At 31.3% G+C, this 27,356-nt stretch overlaps 1 protein-coding gene and 2 long non-coding RNA genes across 3 annotated transcripts in view; 2 read left to right on the top strand and 1 right to left on the bottom strand.

The window, feature by feature from the left end:
- Positions 1-27,356, top strand: part of LOC115880875 (ras-related and estrogen-regulated growth inhibitor-like) — a 404,377-nt gene that overhangs the window by 109,432 nt on the left and 267,589 nt on the right. The gene's annotated exons all lie outside the window — the stretch shown is intronic.
- Positions 1,796-2,291, top strand: LOC115880876. The gene is made up of 2 exons (XR_004049948.1): positions 1,796-2,048; positions 2,119-2,291. It is a non-coding gene; the product is annotated as an uncharacterized LOC115880876 (long non-coding RNA).
- On the bottom strand, positions 2,659-3,781 carry LOC115880877. Its single transcript, XR_004049949.1, has 3 exons — positions 3,527-3,781; positions 3,311-3,443; positions 2,659-2,843 (listed from the first exon to the last, which is right to left on the bottom strand). It is a non-coding gene; the product is annotated as an uncharacterized LOC115880877 (long non-coding RNA).

Below are 27,356 nucleotides of genomic sequence, written 5' to 3' on the forward strand. Positions count from 1 at the left end.
TGTGTCCTTTGGCCCAACCATAGACTTAAAATAAAATATTTTATTTTAAGTCTATGGACCCAACTCAAAGTGATTTTAGTGATTTTTGAGAGGTCTCCAAATAAGCGCTTTATGACATTCCCACATGCAGATCTAGTAATTACTTACGTAGGGACGTACTAATTACCTGCTGATGATTCTAACATGCTAATCGTTCAGTGCAAAAAATTTGCAATGCATTTTTTTGTAAAAGGTCAACAGGCCTGTTTCTGAGATTGAAATATACTACCAGTTATAACAAATACTTGCAGTTATTTAAAGGACTACCTGTATAATTTTACAAAATACCGCTAAGAAAGCTACGAGGAAATAAAAGTCAATAAAACAAACAGCAAAATAAAAGAACTAAATATGAAAAATTATATTATTTATTACGATACAATGACGGCCAATGTTTATAGCCGGGAGGCTAACAAATTCTTATATTTCACTTGAATAATGTTTACACTGAACGATCAATTCCAATATCCGAATAGTACAAATAGTATAATAATGCCCGCATCTATCTACTTGTTTGGTTTATTATATTAATAATGTTAATAATAGTGGAAAAGTGAGCACGCTCATTTAAACTTACTTTCTATATGCCTATAACAACTTATTAATAAGAGATTAACATTTGTTTGATCAGTTTGAAAATACGCCTTTTTACCTGTTTCGACGTTGCAGTAAATCGTTCCTTTGTAATATTTATTTTACAGGTATATAGGAAGATGTTATCTGGTGGTTCTTGAGAAATATCAATTTATTGAGCTTTTATTGGAGATGACGGGTATTTAATAAATATTTGTTTGTTATTAAATGTGATAAACAGTGGCGCAACTAGAGGGAGGCTAGGGGGTGCTTAGCTCCCCAAACTCAAAATTAGCCCTTCCTGATGATTGGTGCTGGTGAATTAAAATTGGTTTTAATCTCAAATCAATATCATCTTGTAGGGGAGCTGGGCCCGCCCAAAAGATTTAAGCCCTCCTAAAAGTCGGTGTCAAGTTGCGCCACTGGTTATAAATACTAACCGCTTAATATTAAAGGATATTACTTAAGTCAGACCAAGGATATATAGAAGAAGGATATTCAACTCCCTATAGCGGGCTATGTTGGAAAATATGCCGTATTTTGTCGGGGAAGACGATTTCGTCACGACCAATGAGCGTCGAGTATTTGAAATTGAAAACATATAAATTGACGGTAACCTATGTTTTTTGACTCATTTCACTGACAGATGTGATGAGATTATTATTGTAATTTATAGATCCAAACGTTTTTTGAAAAAATAATGTATTTTAAAGTTATTTCCTAGAGTTTGGTTTGGCCTTCTATATTCTGGTATTTGTCTACTAATAAATAATATCTTATTTTGTATTTCGATGTATGGAAATCCGCAAGTTTTGTATCTGAAGCTGCAAAGAAATTTCGCTCTATAGTGAGAAAAATGTTATTATATCTTTTTTTAGACGTGTAGAATTACAAAATTTCTTATTTCAGATGTTCTAAATGTGAGTGCATGTCAAAAATTTAAATATATACTTGAAATATTATTTCAAGTTATATGCTGACATTTTTGGAAGTAAACAAATATTGAAGAAAGTGTTGTGCCTTCACAGAATTTAAATTGGCATTAGGAATAGATTTCCTTCATTTAGTAATGATATTGCTCATAGAAATTGATAATGTGAAGAATCACAATACAGGAACATAGAATAACAAGAAAGAAATTCTAGCAGCAAGTTAGGTTATGAGAATTTTATTTATATAGTTTGTTTAAAGAGTTTAGTTTGAAAAAAAGGTAAAACAATTATTATTGTCCAGGTCATATTTGATAACTGTTGTTAATTGATAACATATTACAGGGACACAGTAAAAAGACAAAACATTTAGACCCTTTGAAAGAGAAATGTTTGCAATGGATATTAATAAATTCTAGCCAATTTGTACAATGTACAATGCAGGAAATATTTCTGCCTTCTAACGCACTATTCGCGTAAAAGAAGATGTGGGTATTGTATTTATAGGTAGTTAATGATACATGGAATATATTTCTATATTATTGCAATAACGATGTCTTTATGTTGTATTTTTTAGAACAGATTTATTATTAGTTGGCTAGTGTGTTAGTAGGATAGCCATTGGTAGTTATAAAGTATGAAGTCAGGTATTAATAATAGGAATTGATCAAAGCTTATACATTTATTGTGATATTTATATTGTGAATTTAAGTAGTTAGTTTTGGTTGTTTAATAAACGAATTAATGTGCTTATTGTGTATCTAATTAAAAGAACAATGAAAAGTTGAATACCATAGGGGTACGTATGTTATACAAAGAATTTGCATCAACATTTTTTTGGTTATATACTTGTACTGATATTTGTTTCTTGAACTAAAGAATTATACAGTACCTACTACACAATATATAATCTGCAGCTACATAGGTAGGTAGCTATTGGTAATTAATATTTAATATAATATCTAACATCAGAAATATTGTTAATTATCAACTATAAACAACTAAGAACTAGAATTATCAACTATAAACACAGTATAATATACTGTATCTTAAGCAATATGTAATTATTTAACAATTGATTTTTTTGGGAAATAAAAACTGGTACTAAATTCTTTTTGACTATTTAATTTCTAACTCACAAATAATGGTGGACAAATAGCAAGAAAATTATACAAGTAAAACATAATTTTAACTTATTTCTCTAATGGGATTTTGGTATTGATCTACTTAGTAGGATATGCAGTTATCAATCATATTTTTGAATATTTATATTCAATATTGTTCAGGAACAGCCCAATTACTCTGAAAAAAAATATATGGTCAAATTCTTTGAAAAGAAACTTTTAAAATCAGTAATGATAAAAATATATAATTGTTGTTTAGCAGAACCAGGGGACACAGAATTAGGGGAATTAACAATAGATTATTAAAAACCGCCTTCTCTTAAAAACGTAGTATTATATGCACTTAGAAAGACTATAAAGGATATAAGTACGCATAGTAAGAAAGTAAGTATCTATACTACTGATATACTATAACTATACATATATGAATACGATACCTACAGTATACAATATTACTAGTATAAAAATAACAGCACAGTCGGCACACTTTAAAATAAAAAAGCAGCATAATATTCAGGTATGTATATAAGTAAAATTTTCTCAAAAATATTAGAATATGAAATAAATTGCAACTAAATTTTAATTAATAAACATAAACAAATAAAATTGTCAGTGTCATTAAAACTTTATGCAAATATATGTTACCTTAATACTTTGTCTTTAATCCTACTCTTCTGACATGGCTTTTCAAACTTATCCCCAAATCTCAATTCTTGTTATTAAGAATAATATTTATGAACTTTTCTTTCCATATTAATTTCAATATATTTGAATAAAACTGGAAAAATAATCAATATTGGCACTTGAAATTTTAATTTCTTGTCGTTAAATTATTTATATCGTGTTATACATAATACTTACATAAATATTCAATTTGAAAATAGATCAGCACTTGAACGAGTGAATATAAAATAGTATATTATCAATTTCTATGAGCAATATCATTACTAAATCAAGGAAATCTATTCCTAATGCCAATTTAAATCCTGTGAAGGCACAGCACTTTCTTCAATATTTGTTTACTTCCAAAGGGCAAAGGGTATAACTTGAAATAATATACCAATATTTCAAGTATATATTTTAATTTTTGACATTAAGCACTCACATTTAGAACATCTGAAATAAGAAATTTTGTAATTCTACGCGTCTAAAAAGATATAACATTTTTCTCACTATAGAGCGAAATTTCTTTGCGGCTTCAGATACAAAACTTGCGGATTTCCATACATCGAAATACAAAATAAGATATTATTTATTAGTAGACAAATATCAGAATATAGAAGGCCAAACCAAACCTCTAGGAAATAACTTTAAAATAAATTATTTATTCAAAAAACGTTTGGATTTTGGATCAATAAATTACAATAACAAACTCATCACATCTGTCAGTGAAATGAATCAAAAACATAGGTTACCGTCAATTTATATGTTTTCAATTTCAAATACTCGACGCCCATTGGTCGTGACGAAATCGACTTCCTCGACAAAATACGGCACGTTTTTTTTGGGCCAGTCGAATATCCTTATTCTATATATCCTTGAGTCAGACTTTATAATGTATTTTAGAAAATAGACTAGTGATGGGTAAATACAAGTCTAAGACCAAGAGCTTGAAGAATGTTCATGGTCCAGCCAGCAATGAAAGTATAGGACTTTTTTAACAAATGTCTACTACAGAATTTCTACATAGAAAATACTTAAAATTACTTAAATTGTCTGTACACTATGTGAGCATATTTGAAGGAAAACTTCTTACTATTACGTTGAAGGATTTGAAGGACTTGTTTGAAAAAATGTAGTTTAAAATGTTGAAAAAGTAATAAATTAAAAATTAATAATTTGATTCACTTACACAAAATTTGTATTAAAATGATCATCTGTTCGTCTGTCCATCTGTCCGGTTGACGACTCCATTCAGGAATAAAACACCTCTGTTACACCTCTGTTACACCTCTGTTCACGTGCCGAGTTTGGTTCTAATCGACCCATAATTAAAAAAATCCAGATAATTTCGTCCATTTAGAGACATTGGTTCGAAACGTCGAGGGCGTCATCCTGTAGCCTCCAATTATGCCGAAATCGACCCACATTTTTCCTCAATATCAAATCCTTAGTCCCACCCCGATGAAGATGTAAACGAAACATCGTATCCAACTATGCACCTATGCAGGACTTTTTCAATATGTGAGAGAAAAGAGAACTAAAAAAGTACGATCAAAAAGAGGACTGTTCTAAGAATCGAAGACGGTTGACAAGCCTACTAAGTACCAAGCCTACTTTAAGGTATCTGTTCAAGTTTTAATTTAAAAATAGATGCGGTTTTTTAAATTACTTAAAACAGGCTTGTCAAAAATTGTTCCAATTTGGCATGTGTATTCAGCCTACACAGATCTTTAAAAAAAACTATTTACAAATTAACAGTAATAAATAGGGGAGCCAATAATATTTGTACAGTTCTAAATTTGCATTGAATTTCCAACAACGATACACCACCCGGTATAACAAATTTCTTACTTTCTATGACGACACTTTTGTGTTTCAAAAAATTCATTATAAAGTGGTACATGTGAGTCTCGCCTAAAAATCCACTATGTCTATAAGACTTGTCTAAACCTAGTGGCTTTTTGTTCCATTAGGTTAAAGACATACAGTTGTTCATACTAGCGATGGGAACTATCGAATGAATTAGACTATGGAATGGTTACTGAATGAATGATTTCAACTATCGAATGGTTTTATTCGAATAAAATCATTCATTCATTTGTATACTAAAGCATATGTGACAACCTCGCCGTGCGACTAAATGGTTATCGTTGAGCCACGAATATCGAATGCTTTTGATAAATGAAATTTAGTATACGATTGATTTTTGTGTGCAGCAGTGCATTATTAATTCTTCCAAATTTTTTTTAACTTCACCTTATAAATACTGTGCTATTTATGCGTTTATTAAAATATTTAAAATACTAAAATAGTAGTTTTTTTTTTAATTGACAATTGTGTGCGTGTGCAGGTGGTCAAAATTTTTCCGAAAATTTGTGTGATTTTCCGTAGCCCGATCTTTCAATTATTTAATTTTATATGGTATATAGTCTATTTTTTAATGGGAAATTTTGAGAAGTAGCAATTTTTAAGAGAGATGAGATGAACTTACAATTAATTTTAAAATACGTATTTGTATTTTAGATGTTTTAATGATATGAATTAGTTGAACTTAATAATCATATTTAAGTAATGTGGTTAAGTAAATGGTTATCGAACTCAAACTATGGGGTGAGAAAATTAAATTGAAAGTTTTACACGTGCCAATTTAAAAAAAAAAACGATTTTAACATTACGATGTTTGTATTTTGTTTATGTTAATTCTCTTACATGTAATTTTTTTGCGAACAAATATTTCATTTATTTTTAAAATTAAATGCCAGTAAAAGTAAATATTATTTTTAAATAGTAATATAAAGTACCTAATATAAATTATTTTGATTTCTAATTTGTTGTTTATATTTTGCTACTACTTAAAAAATGTTTATATTAAATGATTTTAAATTTTGTTGTTAATAGATATAACAAATTATTACTGTTATTATTATTTATTAAACCAGTCTTTGCCTAAAAACATTAAAAATCATGTTCCTACATCCAAAATAACAAGTATTATTGCAGTGTAACGTAACAACAGAATATCAATAAAAAAATGCAAAATATATAGACATACCGTATGATCGAATAAAACGGCGTCAGCGATGGCTATGAAATGAAGATCGCTGTCATTTTATATATAAATTTATATGGGAAATGTCATCGATCGTCATTTCCCAGCCAACTGGACGCCATTTTTTTTCGATCATACGGTACTATCCCTAACTAACTAAAGCCAAACAATAATATTCTTTGCTAATATCTACTAATACCAATATATGGCAACAGCGCTCTTTATAATTTATTTTCTGTGTAAATACTAGCACCTCAATAAAAAAAAAATGTGTCCTTATCTTTATCTGACTCCGCAAAAAATCAAAGATGCCGGTTTCTTTCATAGCATTGCCACCGACCGCTGTCGGGTCTCTCGGAAAGAAACCTACGTCGCCGGGCAACAACTAAAATCTAGTTAATATTATATTATAATCGATCGTGACGAATAAATGAATTTCATAAATGAATGAATTTTATAAATGAATAAATTTTATAAATGAATGAATTTTATAAATGAATGAATTTTATAAATGAATGAATTTTATAAATGAAGGAATTTTATAAATGACTGAATTTTATAAACGAATGAATTTTATAAATGAATGAATTTTATAAATGAATGGTTTTTGCTGACGAATTACTAGAATACAATATTTCAAGGCAGATGACACATCTATTCGATAATTTTTATTCGAATAGTTTTCAACGAATGTTTTCTTACTAGCTATCGAATTATTCGAATAAATTGCAACTATCGAATGTTTCGATAGTTCCCACTACTAGTTCATACCAAATAAACTTTTAGTCACGTGATTAAGCCTGACCAGCGCACAGTGCTTCGAACATATGGCTCTAGAGGACAAAAATCCAAAACTTCTCTTTTATTGTAAGCAATTCATTCAAACTAGGTTTATTTGACACAAATGATGAGTACTCTCATTGTACTAAATGATGATGTTCTTAGTCCCACGTTTATGAAAAAAAAATCTTATAAATAATAATAATGTTGGAGCTGTGTTCCATCTAAGCAAATAATAAGATATAGTATGAAAACGGTGTAAGTATTAAATAAATTCCTGTGATAAAAAAGAATTGAAATAACATTAGAACATGATTCCTACAATATAAGCCTAATAGATGATAAAAATGTCTTTCTTAATGAAAAAGAAACATTAATGTTATATTTAATTAAAAAATAAACTTAAGATACTATAAATTTACTTTAGGACAACAAAATGCATTGATCGTAACTACTCTGATTCAGGAGAATCACTGCTGACAGAATCTTCCAAATTTATGGTATCCAAATCACAGGTAGATGAAGTATCCTCACATATAAGATATTTCTGTACATCATTTTCTAATATGTTACTTTTTCGCGTTGTTACTGTTCATTTTGTCGGTATGAGGGGTTCGGATGTTAATAGTTACCTCTTTAATAGACCATATCCATATATTATTTTTTCCTTTTCTTGGGTATGAGATTTTATAATAAATTGAAAGATGGACACTTTTTTATGCGACGTTTCGCTCCAACATAGTGGACTTTTTCAGGCACAAGTGGTGTCTCATTTGACTGGAAGGTTCATCAATATCTAATAAGAATATATTTTTTGAAATACAAATAATTTTGAGTTCTTGTTCTTATGATCAAGCCAAGTATTAGCCAGATCGGCATTGCTTATCAATTTTACTCCATCTGAAGTATTATAAAATAAAGTTCGTCGCAAGCGGACGCAGGTGAACTATACAAAAATTAAAAGTGTATGAATATGGCAACAAAAATATTCAATAAATACGATATGTTTTGAAAACGTATAATTTTTATACCCATTTAAGAATCATCTTAAAAAATAAGTAAAAACTAAACAATCACGAACTTGTTTAGAAATAAATTTAAAGTACATACCTTGTTTAACAATATCCATAGTGGCTTTCAATTAAGTACGTACCCGTTTAACTCCATAATATACAGAACTACTATGAATGTTATTCTTTTCACTGATGAGATAATGATCGCAAAATTTATTTTTAGTGAAAATATTTGCTAACAAAAACGCTGTTTATGAAAAATAATATACAGGATGGTTGAACATTGCTATAAGTATAAAATTATATATTCAGATATTAGTAAATTTTAACTTATTTTTTGATTTTTGTCCATGGGACGAAGCACTGTGCGACGCAGCGTTGCCCACTTTTGCATATTTTCTTTTAATCAAAATATTTTAGGAAACAAAAATAAATTAAATTTAAATATATAAACAGTTATTATTTACATTAACAAAACCCACCTCCTTAACAGCACTTAAGGGATATAAAGGGCCATTACCACCTCTTTCCCCTTCAAAATATTCTAATAAAGTTGCGATGGGTTTTTTACGGCTATTAAGAATCTTGTACACTTCGCACTAAAAGAGGTTCTAAAAAGAACAATGTTCGACTGCAAGGACTGCTAATAAATATTTTCAAGCTTAAAGTATCAATACACTATTTATTTCAACTAAGAACTCGTAATAAAAAAATAGTGTCAAAACGAATGACAATGTCAGGAAATAAATAAATGCGGCAACTTGACATTCTTTACAGCAGAGCTACCACCTGAATCCCCAGCGCGAAATTTAAATTCCAGTTAGTAAGCGAGGCGCCGAATATGTCAATGGTTGGCAACAATGAATTTAAAACTCGCAAGCTTAATCACGTGACTAAAATTTATTTGGTATGAACTATACATAAAATCTTGTAACGTGAGCCAAATGAGTATAATTTCTTTAACTAGAATTACAACCCCATATTTTCTCCAGCGGTGACTGCAGCGTTATACACGATGCTCATCAGCTAACAGCTTCGGCCCCCATATAACTTCTCGATTCTTTTCCTTGGCGATTTTTTCCCGTCCATAGACCCGTTTTTACCGGCCAGCTAGATGGCGCTACGCTCGCCTTACGCACGTACATAAAGAGATAATTGACGTAACCATCGTCCATATATATAAATTGGCCGGCCAGTACCTTGAACTCATTAATGTCGCAATAAATTATCACTAATAACTATTATTACCTATAAATTGCATTCTAAATAGCATTACATCTCTATTATGTTTGGTTTTGTTTCGATGCCGTGTGTTTATATAGGGGAGAGTGGAGTGACCACAGCGCGTATAAAGAAAGTAAAGTTTATTCTCTTTGTTATGCAAAAAACTTTAAGTGATAATTCCTTGTCAATAATAAGGGGTAGTTTGTTATATAAACTTTGAGCTAACAGCGGAAGTGATGCGTGGATCAATACTTTGGGGGTGCTTAGCAAAAAAATATCAGGTTTAACAACCCCAAAAATGGCTTTTTATTTTTGGGCTATCAAATCTTCAATCTATGGTTGCAAATTAAAAAAAAACGTTCACTAAAATTTATTTTCTTTAAATATTACACTCTTGTACCATTTTTGTAGTTCGTGAAATTTTAAGTTCCAATCCGAGGCAGATAGTTCCAATCTCGAGCTACTGCTGCGCGGATTACACGTACACATGAGCCGGTTTGATACATCGAATGGGGAATTTGAAGTAAATAGAATTAATGAAAGGAATGATGAAATATAAAATAGTTTTCTTGTCTTAAGAGGCTTTACATTTGGATGTTCACGTGCTATGTTAATCTAGAGCACTTAATTTCAAATAAGTAGCGCTAGTGGAATAAAATTTCCTGAAGCTGAAATTTTGAGGCTAGACAGATTAACATACTAAAAGTATACATCCCTTCGACCGTGCAAACCACCCCAAAACCACCCCTAAAGTTACGTACAATTTTTTACTTTTTGCTAAATATCTCCGATATGCTCAACTTTTTAAACAAATTGATAGTTATCAAAATTATGGCGTATCTAATTACCGCAAGTATCAGGCTCGTGCAAAGAAGCGTCTTGTGTGACAATTTCTTCTTAATTTGTTGATTATTTTTGAACTTTTTGAATTCGTTTAGTATCAACATAATCTAAAAAAGGGCCATACGCACTATCGGCAAAATTGAAATGTGACAGAATTAGAGTTTCGTTTGGTTTGGTTTTTTTTGCGATAATCGATATGAGTAAATCAACTTTAACATTGAAAATGCCTTTCTCATACATGATGTTATGTGTTCTTTAACTTTTAGTTTTGTGTCCATAATTAGGTCTAAATTCTTGCTACTATTTTTAAATTCGATCGTATTGTTACCTAGTTTAATAATTATTTCATTTTTTAGTTGGTCGCGAACATTTTCGTTACAAAATAATAAAGCCGCAGATTCAGTTGGATTCATTTGGAGTAAATGTTTATTAGAGATATCCAGAAGATTGTTTAGGTCAGAGTTGATTAAATTATTAACAGTACCTGTTTGATTTAAAGAAAAAGATGTATATATTTGCCTGTCGTCGGCGCGGCGAATAAATGATATTTGCAGTGTTTAAGCGAGTTAATAAAGTTAAAAGTATAAATACTATATAAAGTATGAGGTATTGAGGTACCCTGAGGTACCCCTGACGTAATTAAAGGTGTTTCTGAATGATGCTCTTTCACAAACAACTCTCTGGTTTGTATCTGAAAAAAGATGACACCAGCGGGGACGCAGTTGCACTAAATTCAATATATTTTAAAATTGAAACCATAATATCATGATTAATAATGTCAGAGGCATTTGTATAGTCAAGTAAGGTAAGTAAAGGGTCATTCTTGTCTTGCGCTCTAACAATGTCGTCAACGACATCAAGTAAAGCTGTAGTTCAACTGACTATAACCTGCTCTAAACCGAGACTGTTTTAGTAGAATTATTTTATTAGCTGTAACATATTTTAAAATTTGCAGTTCCATAACTTTTTTTAGAATTTTTGAGAGCACTGGGAGAATTGATATAGATCTCAAATGACTAAACTCAGTTGGATTATTGATTTTTGGCAATGCAATGACGTTAGCTAGTTTTCAATCTTTGGGAAAATATGCCTTTTCAATACTTAACTATGTGCGTTATGTATGTTATTATAAAGGGGCAACAAAACGTAATTAAAGTTATGTTTAAAATATCTGCCAAACCAAACCAAACCAAACCAAAAGCCTTTGATTTGATCTTTTGAATTAGGTGGTCTACAAATATTACATTATTATATAGTTGGGATTTTAACACGTTATTTTGTGTTACAATAGACAACTTTTACACACGACCTCAATTTTTGCTCCACCCTATTGTTCACACATTGTTTAATTACCCACTCGACCATATAACTCAACTATCCCCTAACAATTTCTTTCTCCACTTTTTTGTATGCGGTAACTCGATCTATTAGCGATCGATTATAGAAAGATAAAAGTACCTGAGCGCACTTTATCTTGTTTATTGTTGAAGGAAGAAAAAAAGGCGCACGATTGGGTGTGTAAAATATGGACGGCGGTGTTGGCGGTGCCATGTAATTTCACAGTACCGGCAAAACCGAACTAACTACTTTTATAATGTTAAGAATGCAGAGATTATCGTAAATTAACAGATAAGAAGTTTTAATATCGACTTTATTCCGTAATAAACCGGTACGAATTATTTATAGCCTCAGTTCTATTATTTTTCAATCGGATGTTTCAAAATTGAAACAAAACTGCGATGTAAGCCGTTTTCGAACTATCCTATAAATATTCATAATTTCCATTATTATTCGCCTACTAAAAAGGCTTATTTAATTAATTTTTTCGAATAATATTTTAAACGCCACAGAAACAGAGAACTAAAAAATAGAAATAGTATTTTTTTGTAAAAGAAAATATATGAAGTAGCAATTTTTGAAAAATTTTTAAAATCTAACTTAATGAAAACCTTTTTTTTAAATTCTAGGGCGCAATTTTTAAATTCATTGATGCCAACCATGGCAACATATTCGTCGTCGGGCTGACTAACTGGAATTTAAATTTCCCGCTAGGGATTCAGGTGGTAGCTCTGCTGTAAAAATATCAAGTTGCCACATTTATTTATTAATTTCCTGATATTGTCATGCGTTTTGACACTTTAGTTTTGTATTACGAATTTTTGGTTTAAAGAATTGTGTTGTGATATTTTAAGCTTAAATTTTTTTACTAGCAGACCTTGCAGTCGAACATTGTTCTTTTTAGAACCTCTTTTATTGCGAAGTGGTACAAGATTAATAGCCGTAAAAAATCTCTCTCTCAACTTTATTAGAATATTTTGAACGGGAGAGCGTCGCCCTTTTTGTCGGTTAAGTGCGGTTAAGGAGGTAAGTTTGATTGATGTAAATAATAGCTTTTTATATATTTATAATTAACGTATTTTTGTTTCCTAAAATATTTTCATTAAGAGAAAATATGTAAAAGTGGGCAACGCTGTGCTGGTGAAGCTTAATCACGTGATTAAAAATTTATTTGATATGAACTATATATAAAACTAGCGTGTACCCGCGACTTCGTTCGCGTTGAATTAATCATTTGTAATGGTGATGATAAAGCAAAGCAAGAATTTCCATTAACATAAAAACTGGATAAAATTTTCTCACATTTATGTCAGCATGAGAAAAAACAATATGGCGATATTATTATATTGGTAATATTTGAGGGGTAGTTTCATCTCGTTGGAATTTGACTTTCAAAAAATCCGTTTGCCAAAAATAAGCATTTTACGTCAAGCAATTCAAGCAGAATCGTGGTTTGGTTTGAATGAATCAATTACCCAACTTTTTGGCACACCCTGTATGATTTTTTAAAAAATTTCAAAATACGTAAAAAACAAAATAAATTTTGCGTGTCCAAGCGTTTTCGCGAAAGACTAACCGTTTTTTAAATAACAAATATTGTAACATTTGAGGGGCGTTTTCACCCTCTTGGAATTGAGATTCGAGAAACCCCTTCTTATCGTTATTATTATTTGTTAACCCCTCCAATTCTCTACACCCCACAGTCAATCCATTTGCCAAAAATCAGCTTTAAACGTCAAGCAGTTTAAGCAGAATCGTAATTACTAAGTGGTCATATTTTATGAAACACTTTGTATAAATTTTTAAAAAATCTTAAAATATGTAAAACAATAAAATAAAATATACGTGTTTAAGAGGTTTTTAAATAAAAAAATATTCTAATATTTGAGGGGTGGTTTCACCCCCTTAGAATTTGAGTTTCGAAAAGTCCCTTCTTATCGAACCTCTACACCCTGAAGTCAATCCGTTTTCCAAAAATCAGCTTTTTACGTCAAGCGCTTTAAGCAGGATCGTGATTAATCATTGACGAGATTTTTTGAAACACCCTGTATACATTTTTAAAAAATCTTAAAATGTGTAAAAAACAAAATAAAGTATACGTGTTTAAGCGTTTTTTCGGAAACTTGACCGTTTTTTAAATAAAAAATATTGTAATATATGAGGGGTGGTGTCACCCCCTTGGAACTGGAATTTCAAAAAATCCCTTCTTATCGAACTCCTACGCCCTAGAATCAACCTGTATGCCAAAATTGAGCTTCTCACGTTGAGTGGTTTGACCAGGATCGTGATTAATCAGTGAGTCACTTAAGGATTTTACATATTAGTATAGATTAAAAAATAATATTTTGCAAGTTATTTCTTCCCTGTAACTAGAGATATATTTTGTAATGGTGTTATTGACTTTCTCGTTCTACCGTACCCTTCCCCTTCCTTAGCTGTCCCTCTAGCCAATAAAACTTCAACAAATACGTAGGAGCGACCAATCAATCACTCCCAAGGCAGTCGATATAACATTGAGAAAAATACAATGCAACATGTTCGTATTTTATATCGCTTTTCGAAATAGACGTTTAGAATTTATGCATATTAAGCTTACAGATGGCGGGACTGACATATAACATAGCCGATGTGTGAAAGATATGAAATGAATTTGCGGGAATGACGCGCGCAAGACGTTCAAGTAATGCTTGGGATTGTTAGAAATCCTAATATTTCTTTTTCCTAAGGTTAGGCGTGTTAATATGTCTATGATACAAATATCTACTGTTTTATATGTACAGGGTGGCGCCTCTCATATGCCGCGGAAGCTCTTAGGAAAACGACAGTTTGTATTGAAATGAAATTTTATGAGCATATGTAGGTTAATTCAGAGCACCTTTTAAAAATATAGAAAGTTCTACAGGGTGTCCCCAAAAAAGTTACATATCAAAGATGTGTTTTTTGTAATGGGACACCCTATATATTAATCGATTTTCGGATTCTAGAAGAAAAATAAAGGCGAGTTTTATAAAAGAAGCATAAAATCTAAGGATTTTGACATATTTCGCATTTTGTGAAAATGAAGAGTAAATTTTAAATTTCGATAACAGCTACCTAAATTTTAGTTGACCTCGTATAGCCTGATATTTAATTACAGTAGCCATTGTATGTTAAACCAAATTGAAATTTGATCCGAAAAGTTATACAGGGTGAGACAAAATTAATATGGAACATTAGTCACTTTTAAAAGCAAGTTGCTCCTTTATTTTAAATGGAACACCCAGTATATTATTCCGGTGTTCAATGGAGAATGTATATATCTTCAAAATATTATTAAGATTGCCTACCCCTGAGACAAAGATTTTCCTAGATATTTTAATTTTTATGTTTTTGTGTCAGTAAATCTTTATTATTTGGAAAAATCTAGGGGATGGCTGTGATATACCTTTTGTTAATTATTTAACAAAAATTAAAGAATGTAGAGTAAAATACTCAACGGTAATAAAAAGATACATGTTTAAAACATATTTTAATTATTACAGAATTAAAACTAGATATAAACCTATAATTATGTAACAAAAATTAGCTAGATAAAATGAAATCCTCAAAATGCTTCCTTTCCTGTTAACTGCATAAAATGATTGTCTTTTCACAAGGATCTTTTCATTTTAAAAGGCATAATTATGTGGAGTTCTACCTCGAAAAGCAGCTACAATAATTTCTCTCATGTTGTCGACAATAGTTGGTCGAGTTTTGTAAACACTGTCAAACATATCCCCTAAAAAAAATCAAGACTAGATAAAATCAGAAGCATTTAAGTATTCTACTAATTGGTGAAAGCACACTGCATTTACCAACTAATAGAATCATATCAATTCTCTCTGATGTAGGATAAGTTTGTATTTTCGGCAAATTTCTGAGAGATTTTTTATTTTAACTGACACAAAATGATAACTAGTTGTTAAAGTTACATTTAATTACGTTGAAGTAACGTCATATATATCACAGCCACCTATATTTTATCAAATAATAAAGATCTACGCAGATCAAATCATATAAATGAAAATATCTAGGAAAATCTTGGTTTGAGGGGTAGGCAACCTTAATAATATTTTGAAGATATATAAATTCTCCATTGAACACCGGAATAATATACTGGGTGTTCCATTTAAAATAAAGGAGTAACTTGCTTATAAAAGTGACAACTTTTCTGGTCAAATTTCAATTTGGTTTAACATACAATAGTTACTGTAATTAAATATTAGGTTTGGTTTGGTTTGGCGAAATTTAAAATTTACTCTTCATTTTCACAAAATGTGAAATATGTCAAAATCCTTAGAGTTTAGGTATATCCTTCTTTAATAAAGCTCACCTTTATTTTTTTCCTAGAATCCGAAAATCAATTAATATATAGGGTGTTCCATTACAAAAACCACAACTTTGATATGTAACTTTTTTTGGGGACACCCTGTAGAACTTTCTGTATTTTTAAAAAGTGCTCTGAATTAACCTACATATGCTCACAAAATTTCATTTCAATACAAACTGTCGTTCTCCTTGGAGCCTCCGCGGCGTATTAGAGGCGCCACCCTGTATATTTTTATCGCGAGTGGCATTGCTAGACATCGTCACTGTGACATACAGCTTCAAAATCATAATATAAGTCAGTGGCGGATACAAAAGAGGGGCCCATGGGGCCCGGGTCCCCCCTAAAATCTGTAAATTTGGTTAAATATTAGCCTTTTGGGTTAAAAATGGTGCCCTAAAAAGCATATTCTACGTTAATTTTTTTTGGACCCCCCCTAAAATAAATTCCTGTATCCGCCCCTGATATAAGTGCTTTGAAATGCTGGCGTTAGAGCTGAGGACCGCGGCTGAGGACCGTGGTTCGGATTCCGCCTAAACAAAGTAGACCCTGTCCAGATTAGCATTAGCAATAAAAAGGACACGTTAAAAATACTTTTATTTTACTTATTATTTGACTACTAGGTAAATATATGACTACTAGATAAATATTTTACTGACATTTTCGTTTCTACCTCGATAAACAACTTTGGTGTAATTATCTAAACTTATAAAAGAAACAAGTTGTTTTTTTAAATTCGGTCAATTAATAATTCTTTTAGCCATTTATTACCTAAACTTTAAATTTAACAGGCACTCGAGAGCAATAGGTTTTTATTTTGTCATTGTCATATAGCCGATGCGTCTCAAAAGTGGCTCACCTCCATAACTTTTTATTTTTTTTTACTTAAAAAAACGAGATTTGGTATATTAGTATATAATATAAATTAGGATTGATTGACGTGTTCAACTGTTTTTGGTCACTTCCTGTTTCACCGCAAATGACTACTACTTTTAATTTTTAAATGGCACCCTCGGTTTATTTTACACTTTATTCGATAGAAAATGATATCATGTCAACTTTTGACATTTTGGCTTGAAAAATCGTATTTTAAATTTCAATCTGTTAAAAACACTAATTTTTAATCAAGGAGCTTTGGAGAAATAGATTTGATCGTTTAATGTTTTTCGTGTTTTGTCCTGACCGGTTAAAAGATGCTTTTTAAACATATTTAATTTTTTTCAAATGGAACAAGGGTGGTTCATAAACATATTTGGAAAAAGAATTTTTTTATGAATAATTTGGTACCACACGAGTCAAATTGTCGTTATGAACCGCATGTTACAATTTCAAATAAGCCATATGCGAAAATATTAAAAGTTGACATGATATGTTATTCTATTCAGAGTGTCATTTTCTATCGAATAAAGTAGAAATAAACCGAGTAGTAATTTTCGGTGAAACAGGAAGTGACCAAAAACAATTGAATACGTCAATCAATCCTAATTTATGTCATATACTAACATACCAAATATGTTTTTTTATGTAAAAAAATAAAAAAGTTATAGGGGTGAGCCACTTTTCTGACGCACCCGCTATTTCAAAGCTCTATTTCATTTGATTTAAATCAATTGATAAAAAAATCTTTGCGATGCGGACGTTATCTATAACACTACGTGCAGCTATATTTATATGAAAAAAACCTGTAAAAATTAATTCATAAAATCCCTCATAAATTGATTCTTTCCTATTAACTTCTGCCAATTTTCCGAGAAACCCCATTATACAGCACTGCGAAAGACAAAAGGAAGAAACGTCTCTCTCAAGGTCTGCTCATCTCATCTCTTTTTCTAATTAAGCGTATTACGGCATTGTAGCGCTGCACCGTCGCTAGCATAATAAACTTTCTCGTAAAAATGGAGAGTATTACGACTTACGGCATTTTTATGGCTTTTCCCGTAATCAATTATGTTCCATTAAAAACGGGCAGCGGACTAGAGTGCAGCGGACGCGATTGGGTTCGTCTTCTATGCGACTGTTGATATTTCCGATGGGGACGACAAGTTTTAGAGGCTGGAGATATTGTCGTTTCAATTAACGGATTTAATATAAAATGTCTTTCGTTTGATTGATACTTCTATGTATTTTAGACATTATTAGTATGTATTTAACACCAGTTCATCATCATTTCAGCTTATTCAACCATTTTCAATTATGGTGTAGCACATACTGTTTTTGTAGTTGTGCCCATTGTTGGCTATGCGAGCCTAAGTTATCCCTGCTAATTTCCTAATATCATGGTCCCATCTCAGGTTCGGTCTTCTTCTATCTAAGTCTCTTAATTCCTCGTGGGTACCATGCTGTAATTTTTGTGGTTCATCTGTTGTCTGTTCTTCTTGCCAAGTGTCCTGCTTATTGCCATTTCAGGGGTTTGATTCTGTGGATGGCATCTATTATATGGGTCTTTTGTCGTATCCATTCTATTCTTTTACGGTCTCTTTTGGTTATTCCCCTCATATTTCGTTCCACTGAATGTGGTGTGACCCGCAAATTTCTTATGATGTCCGTTTCAGGTTTCGCATGCATAGGTTATGACTGGTAGTACATATTGGTCAAATGTTTTCTTCTTTAGATAGAGTGGCATTATAGATTTGAATATGATTGAATTTCTTCCATAAGTACTTAATACTAACTTAATTCTCCTGTTGATTTCTGGTAGTAGAGATCCTGAGCTATGTATTAGTTGTCCCAAATATTCTTCTACTATTTCCAGTGGTGTGTTATTTATTAAAATGTATTTTCCGTTTATTAGTTCGGTGTACAGGGTGGTCGAAATTAGTCTGTTTTAACAGAGAAAACCAATTTCCTGATTAGATAGAGGAAAACCGACATAGATGTCATGGGCTCGATTTTTGAGACACATTTAATGGCGTAAACCGCCTGTTGATATTTTCACTGCCAACTGAGATACGGGGTCTTTTTGAATTTTTTACCATTTTGAAAATTGCCCATAACTTTTGTATTTCGCTGAATAATAAAATTATGTAAAAACGTTCTTTAGGCACTTTTTTAAGCACAATCCAGTGGCGTAGTCATTTTTTTCTATACTTGCTCTTTTTGTCAGAAATAATAAAAATATAATTTTTTAAATGAAAATCATAGTTGGCTAAGAACTTGCTGGCGCTTAACCCTTTCCAACGATATAAAGTTATGTGTATTTATTTCTAAGAATGAGAGAAATATTAGGTTTTTATCTTTGTATCGAAGCGGGCCTTGATTTTGTGTTGACTTAGTGGCCTAATTATTTTTTATCACAATTTAATATTCTATATTATTATTTATCTGCATTATTAAAGACTTTTGAAAAGGTAAATGAACATTTTGTATTAGTATTACCATTTACAATTAAAACGCCAGCGTTACAACTGCACTATTAAATGGACAATTTAGAGAGAATTGGATTGGGAACAAGGAGCTCCATATCTTAGCCCCCATATCTAGGCCTGCTAGATCCTGTAATTTAACTCCTTTTGACTTTTTTATGGGGGAAATTAAAAGACCTTATATATGGGAAGAACCATTAGGACGGGAGAAGGAATTGCAGAATGCAGAACTAGGCAAGCTTTTGGACTTATTACACCAGTTCGCCTAATAAATCGTTGTAACTTCTTTGATGATTTTTTTTAAAAAACTATTCGTCACTCAAAAAATACGTTTTTTTAGTTTTGTTCTTAGTTTATTGTATCGATTTCAATTGTAATTACTAATACTAATATAGAATGTTAATTTACCTTTACAAAAGTCTTTAATAATGCAGGTAAATAATAATATAGAATATTAAATTGTGATAAAAAATAATTAGGCAAATAGGTCAAAAATCAAGGCCCGCTTCGATATAAAGATAAAAAACCTAATACTTCTCTCATTCTTCGAAATAGATACCAATAACTTTATATCGTTAGAAAGGGTTAAACGCCAGCATTTTACTAAGTTCATAGCCAACTATGATTTCCATTTAAAAAATTATATTTTTTATTATTTCTGACAAGAAAAGCAGGTATAAAAAAAGCTGACTACGCCACTGAATTGTGCTTAAAAAAAGTGCATTAAAAATGTTTTTACAAAATTTTATTATTCCGCGAAATAAAAAAGTTATGGGCAATTTTCAAAATGGTAAAAAAATCAAAAAGACCCCGTATCTCAGTTGGCAGTGAAAATATCAACAGGCGGTTTACGCCATTATGTGTCTCAAAAATCGAGCCTATGACATCTATGTCGGTTTTCCTCTATCTAGTCAGGAAAGAGGTTTTCTCTGTTACAATAGACCAATTTCGAACACCCTGTACATTACTTTAGTTTTTGCTAAATTTATTTTGGGACCTACTTTATTGCCGGCTATATTTAGTTCATTAATTTGTGCTTGTAGTTCTTCGGGACTATTGGCAATTAGGACTATGTCATCAGCGAATCGTGCATGGTTAGAGGATATTCTCCATCTATTATTAATCTTTTGTTGGTCCAGTCCATTTGACGGAAGATTTTTTCTAATATTGCTATGAACAGCTCTGGGGATATTGCGTCTCCCTGTTGTACTCCTTTGCCAGTTGGGATTAGATTAGATTCTTAGAGGTGGCTTTCGGCCTGATCCCCTGCGACCTTCTCAGATCTATTGTGGTCCTCTTCTGATCCTTAGATTACATTTTCCAGTCCTATCCTTTTCACAAAGTTTAGCAACTTGGAGACTGAACCCTCCATGTAGCTCCTTGGCAATGGCCTATCATTGCCTATTACCGGGAACCGCACATTTGCCAGGCTGTCACACCGACATAAAATGTGTTCTGACGTTTTTTATTCAGATTGGCAGAACCTACACATAGCTTCGTCTGTCAATCCCATCAGCTTTAGATGCCTATTTAGCTTACAATGCCCTGTTAGTAGACCTACTACAGCTGTGACCGTCTTTCTGTCCTTGCTTATCAAGTTTACCGTGAATTTTGGCGAATGTTCTACAATGAACCTTTTCGCCTGTCTCTGCCCTGGTAAGTTTCTCCACCATTATAGAGATTTGTTGGCCACCCATCGTTCCGTGACCATTCTCGTGACCGCCTTTGCAACGCCGCAGAAGGCTTCTGGGCCTATGAATGGCATTGATGAGCCTTGCATGGCCCTTTCATCTGCCATTTCGTTACTCTTGTGACCCTCGTGCCCTGGCACCCAGGCCAATGTAACAGTGCTACGTTCGCCCAAAGTATTCAGGGCACGCACACAGTCCCACACTAGTCTAGAATTGACCTCCGCGGAGCTGAGTGCCTTTAGCGCCGCTTGGCTGTCTGTGAAGATGGCCACAGAACGATTTGTTCTTTGTTGCCTTATTATTTCTTTTACACAATAGTGGATTGCCGTTATTTCTGCCTGGAAAATTGTGACATCCTTGGATAGGCTTACGTGGAAGGATCTCCCTTATTTCGGCCCTACTATCCCAGCTCCTACGCCTTCTGACGTTTTTAAGCCGTCTGTATACCAGGTTGCCTCAGCTTGAATGGGTACACCTTTACTCCAGTCTTCCCTTCCTGGTATGGTTATATTAAATTTGTTGTTGAAGCTATACCTAGTAGCTGTTGCATCAATTGGTAATCCCAATACTTTGTCTGCTTTTAGCTCTTCGATTAGCTTCTGGTTAGCAGCACTATGCGTTTGGCTTATGAATTAACCGGTGCATGACAGATCTGGCTTTGCCTTGTATGAAAATATGAAGTGGTGGTAAGTTCAACAAGACTTCCATGTAGGAGTGGTTTTTATGGCCCCAGTTACACACAGGCACGCAAGCCTTTGTGTGGAACTTAACAGCCTTACCGCACCCACTTGCGATGTATTTGTCCACCACGCCACCGAGTCATTTTAGGGTTAAGTCCCCAGTTTTTTCCACACATCCTTCTGCACAGTTGGGAACTCTGGGGTTGTTTTATATATCATTACTCTTGCTTTGGCTTCTTTGTATATATTGGCGAGAGTTTTTGTATAAGGCCTGTTAATACCTTGTTTCGCTAGGGCTTCTATTATTGCCTTAATTAAAAGCCTTAATAAAAACTAATGGCTTAAATTGCCTAACTTAAATTGCATTAATTCTTAGGATATATCGAGTCGAAAGCCTTCTCAAAGTCTATACACGCAGCATTTGAGTGTATAACAAATGAATACTTTAAAAAGAAATATGTTCTTATTGTTAGTGATCTTCAAATTCATAAAACTGAAAGGAATAAGAAAGCAATAACAAATTACTTTAATAATTTAAAAGTCGCATTCTATACTTAATACCCCACGCAAAAATAACGAAGAAGAAACCAAAAATGTTATCTATAAAAACAACATCTGATTGTGACAAGCTTTGTGTGAATGAATTTATTGGGCTATCAAATAGTAGAATACGAGGTAGAATAGAAGAACATAAAAGTATCTACATTTAAAAATGTAAACAGCAGAAATCTAGATTTCGTCAATAAATATTCATGAGATACGTTGTATTTATTTAGTAGAATTATATCACTGATGCCATAGATATATGCATCTTCTTCTTGTAATGCCATGCTCTACTACAGAGACAGAGCGTAGGCGACCTCCAAACCTGTCCTTGTAATTGTGTCATTAATGTCTTACAGAGGACCTTCATTTTATCGCCTAATCCGAACCGCACTATTTGAGAGATTGTACTAGAATTTTTTATAAGAGATTTGTCTTGGATGACTTTGAAAAAATCAGAGGTTTAGACAATATATTTTTAGTAATACAGTATAATTATTAGTATGATTTATTTAATAGGATTTGTAATGATTACTTATTAATACTATTATCTCCATTACTATCAATTGCTCTTTCAAACAGAATATATAAAAAACCTAGTAAATCCAAACAGAATCGTGTTTTTTGCTTTTTACAATCCTGCCCCCGGTAATAGAGAACTACCTGTCGATTAGTTCATGCTATAACAATTTAATTTTGTATGGCACCGTGTCGATATCTGGAATGAAATCGATTATTATTACTTTCTATAAAGATTCGTTTTCGTTCAATAGATAGATAGATAGAACAAACATTAAGCGAGATAATGGATTTTCCATATATTTTAAGAATTTTGTGAATTTGTTTTGTAATGGTTAGAATTTATACCTATACAGGGTTGTTCACCACATACGACACGGAGTATTGTAGCTAAACGATCAGATTTTTACAAATTTTAGGTTTTGGGTTCGTTGAAGGACTATTAGAGCTACAAATTAGAAATAATAAGTGTCCAAAATAAGTAAAAAATGCTATAGTTGTATTTTTTTAAATGGAACACCCTGTATATTATTTTATTTTTAGATTCTACGATTGAAATAAAGGTAAATTTTATTAAGGTTTATCACACTTAAACCTTACCGTTTTTGAAATATTTTCAATTTTGTGAAAATAAATATTTACTGAAGTTTATTTATTGATCAGTTATTGTGTTGCAATAATAAAAATTATACTACCTTATACAGAGTGTCTAAAATTTTATTTTAAATAATTACTAGCTTTAAACGGCAATAACTTGTTTAATTGAAATGGAACGCCCTGTATATTTTAGGAGAATCAGATGCATAATTTAATTGTCTATCAAATTGTATTATACCACATTTTTACCTATCCTTTCAAGTTTTCGTAGAAAATGCATTTTTTTATAATTTAGACCTCATTTATCAATATACCCATGGAATATTGACATTTTAGATTGTTTTTAAAGCAACAAATGTACAAAATGTACAGGCTAGTAATATTATTGTTTTTAGCAAAATGGTAATATTACTAGCCCATTTGTATGCAAAAAGAAAACTATTTAAATCTTCATAAAAGAGTATACCATTAATTAAATATACCACCATTATTTCCGCCCAAATACTAATTAATTACATACTTAATTATGTTCGTGAAAAAATTGTTCTAAATAAATGTGGATTTGAATCAGAAATCAATATAATAATAAGTTATAAAAATGAATATCTCTGTTGTTACAAATAAGCATTTGTCAAAAAACGAAATATCATTTTTAAGGTGTTACTTTTTACCACACTGTCTAATACACATAAAAAATTTAGTTTTTTAGTTTTTGGAGCAATTATTATTAATCAACGCAAACAGTCAATTAATGTAGTTTGAATACTCGAATCATATTAATTGGTCCTCTTTAACAAATATTTAAACAGTTTTTTTTATTTTTTAATGAAATAAAAAAACTATATCGACAATATTAGTATCTGTACTCTTTAAAAATTTGGTACATCTCTAAAAATAATCTAAAATGTCAGTATTCCATTGGTATATTGATAAATGAATTAAAATTACAAGAAAATGCATTTTCTACGGAAACTTGAAGCTATAGGTAAAAAATCATATAATATAATTTGATAGACAATTAAATTGTGCATCTGATTCTCGTAAAATATACAGGATGTTCTATTTAAATTAAACAAGTTATTGCCGTTTAAAGCTAGTAATTATTTAAAATAAAATTTTAGACACTCTGTATAAGGTAGTATAATTTTTATTATTGCAACACAATACCCTTGGAGAAATGAAGCCTTAAAATTTTTACTGCAATTTCACAAAATTGAAAATATTACAAAAACGGTAAGGTTTAAGTGTAATAAACCTTTATCAAATTTACCTTTATTTTAATCGTAGAAACTAAAAATGTAATAATATACAGGGTGTTCCATTTAAAATACAACTTTGATATTTTTTATTTATTTGGGACACTCTGTATCTTGTAAAAATATTTTTAAATTGTAGCTCTAATAGTCCTTCAACGAACCCAAAACTTACAATTTGTAAAAATCTAATCGTTTAGCTACAATACTCCGTGTCGTCTATGGTGAACAACCCTGTATACCTATATACTAGCGATGGGAACTATCGAATGAATTAGACTATCGAATGGTTACTGAATGAATGATTTCAACTATCGAATGGTTTTATTCGAATAAAATCATTCATTCATTTGTATACTAAAGCATATGTGACAACCTCGCCGTGCAACTAAATGGTTATCGTTGAGCCACGACTATCGAATGCTTTTGATAAATGAAATTTAGTATTCGTTTCATTTTTGTGTGCGTCAGTGCCAAAGGTCAGTGCATTATTAGTTCTTCCAAATTTTTATAACTTCACCTTATAAATACTGTGCTATTTTTGCGTTTATTAAAATACTTAAAATACTAAAATAGTATTTTTTTTTAATTGATGATTGTGTGCGTGTGCAGGTGTCAAAATTTTTCCGAAAATTTGTGTGATTTTCCGTAGCCCGATCTTTCAATTATTTTATTTTATATGGTATATATGGTCTATTTTTTAATGGGAAATTTTGAGAAGTAGCAATTTTTAAGAGAGATGAGATGAACTTAGAATTAATTTTAAAAATACATATTTGTATTTTAGATGTTTTAATAATACGAATTAGTTGAACTTAATAATCATATTTAAGTAATGTCGTTAAGTATATGGGGTTATCGAACTCAAACTATGGGGTGAGAAAATTAAATTGAAAGTTCTACACGTGCCAATTTAAAAAAAAGTTAACGATGTTTGTATTTTGTTTATGTTAATTGTCTTACATGTAGTTTTTTGCGAAGAAATATTTCATTTATTTTTTAAAGTAAATGCCAGTAAAAGTAAATATTATTTTTAAATAGTAATATAAAGTACCTAATATAAATAATTTTGATTTCTAATTTTTTATTTATATTTTCCTTCCATTACACTACATGCTTAGAAAATTAATAAATGTTTATATTTCATGATTTTAAAGTTTGTTGTTAATATAACAAATTAGTTCTGTAATTATTATTATTTAATAAACCAACGTTGCCAAAAAATTTAAAGACTATATTATTAACATTGAAAATGTTTCTGTTATCCTATATAAGGGAGCCCAAATCGAATTAAAATGCTACATTTGCCACACCATGACGTCATATATACAAGGGTATAGGAAATCTCGGCGCAGCGGCGGCAGTCCGCCAGCGCGCGCAAAAACCATTACATCTCTAATTGTTTATTGATATATCTTTATTAGTTTAAAAGCAAAAAATATGGGGTTTGCTTTGATACCTTGTCAAAACATAAGCGAATCTTTTAAATTGTTTCTTTTTTTCATTTAGGCCTTCGTTTTTCGTTAAATGAAAGTTATATTAAAAAAAATCTATTTTTAAACCAAATTTTCGCATGATTGAAATGATTATTCATGTTTAAAGTTTTTTTTGGTCATAAGCGCTAATGGAAATGTTTTTTTGTAAATAATTATAAAAAATTACTCCCTACGAAGACTTTATTGTGTACTGGATCAAAAAATAAGTATTTGTTTTCTCTATACGGTGGTATTAATATATCGATTTTTGATGATAGTGCCCTTTTACCCGGTCTAATTTTGTACTACTTTCGGAATAAGGGTCCCCATATCATGTACTGTACTTCCATCCCTGAAAAATTCAGCTTGTGACACCGAAGTGAGAGGTAACGTCAAAATAAGCTTTAATCTACCTACATCATAGGTAGGTGTAGGTACTCTAGGTATATTCTACCTAGACAGTAGCTGAACTAGCTGACAGTAGTATTAATTAGGTACGCGCACAGATTTTTTCGCTAGGTAACTTATTAAGTCGTTAAACAGGCCTATAAAAGCTATAACAACATAGGTAACTAATATTTATAATTTAATTCGAGTTTTAATCTCAAATAATAAATGTTTTTACTGGTGTATTTCTGAAGTGTTCATTATTAAAAGTAGATATTCTTCATGTTATGCGAAGTAATAAGTAATGTTTCCGGTGAGACCGCGTATATGTCACCGGATTCTGGTTAGTATAAAGACTTTTTCTATAGAAAGAGTTTTTTCTATATTTTCCTTTCAAAATAAGACTAATTTCTTCTTATTCTTTTAAATATTACAATGTTTCTTTTTCCTAAAATGTTATACTTATTTTCGCTTAAAATTAAAAAAATCACAAATGGAGGAAAATATACGTTATTGAATAAAGTTTATACAAATCACTTTACCATAACAAAAAGTAAAAACATGTCATGGCGGAAGATATTCAGGTGGCATTTCACACATTTATCTATTAAATTCGAGATTAAAATAATAAACTTGCGTAACATGTATACACGAGATAGAAAGTTTCAGAATCGATTAATACGCAATACGCTACGCAGTCAACTTATTCCTATGCGCGGATGAGCGTTTTCTCTTCCTTCGGCCAGGGTCACGACGCCGCCGAAGAGGAATTGGCCTACCTTTGGCTAAACAGGCTGGACACGGTGGAGTACGATATTGGCGAGTCTAAATATTTATAAAAATTTGCAAAGTAAAATATGTTGGAAAAATAATTAATCCATATATATATAAAAGCTCAAAGGGTTTTTTTGTTGCATCCATCCCGCCCA

This window comes from Sitophilus oryzae, unplaced genomic scaffold (genome assembly GCF_002938485.1).
Source record: "Sitophilus oryzae breed Bouriz unplaced genomic scaffold, Soryzae_2.0 scaffold_165_pilon_pilon, whole genome shotgun sequence".
Taxonomy (NCBI): Eukaryota; Metazoa; Arthropoda; class Insecta; order Coleoptera; family Curculionidae; genus Sitophilus; species Sitophilus oryzae.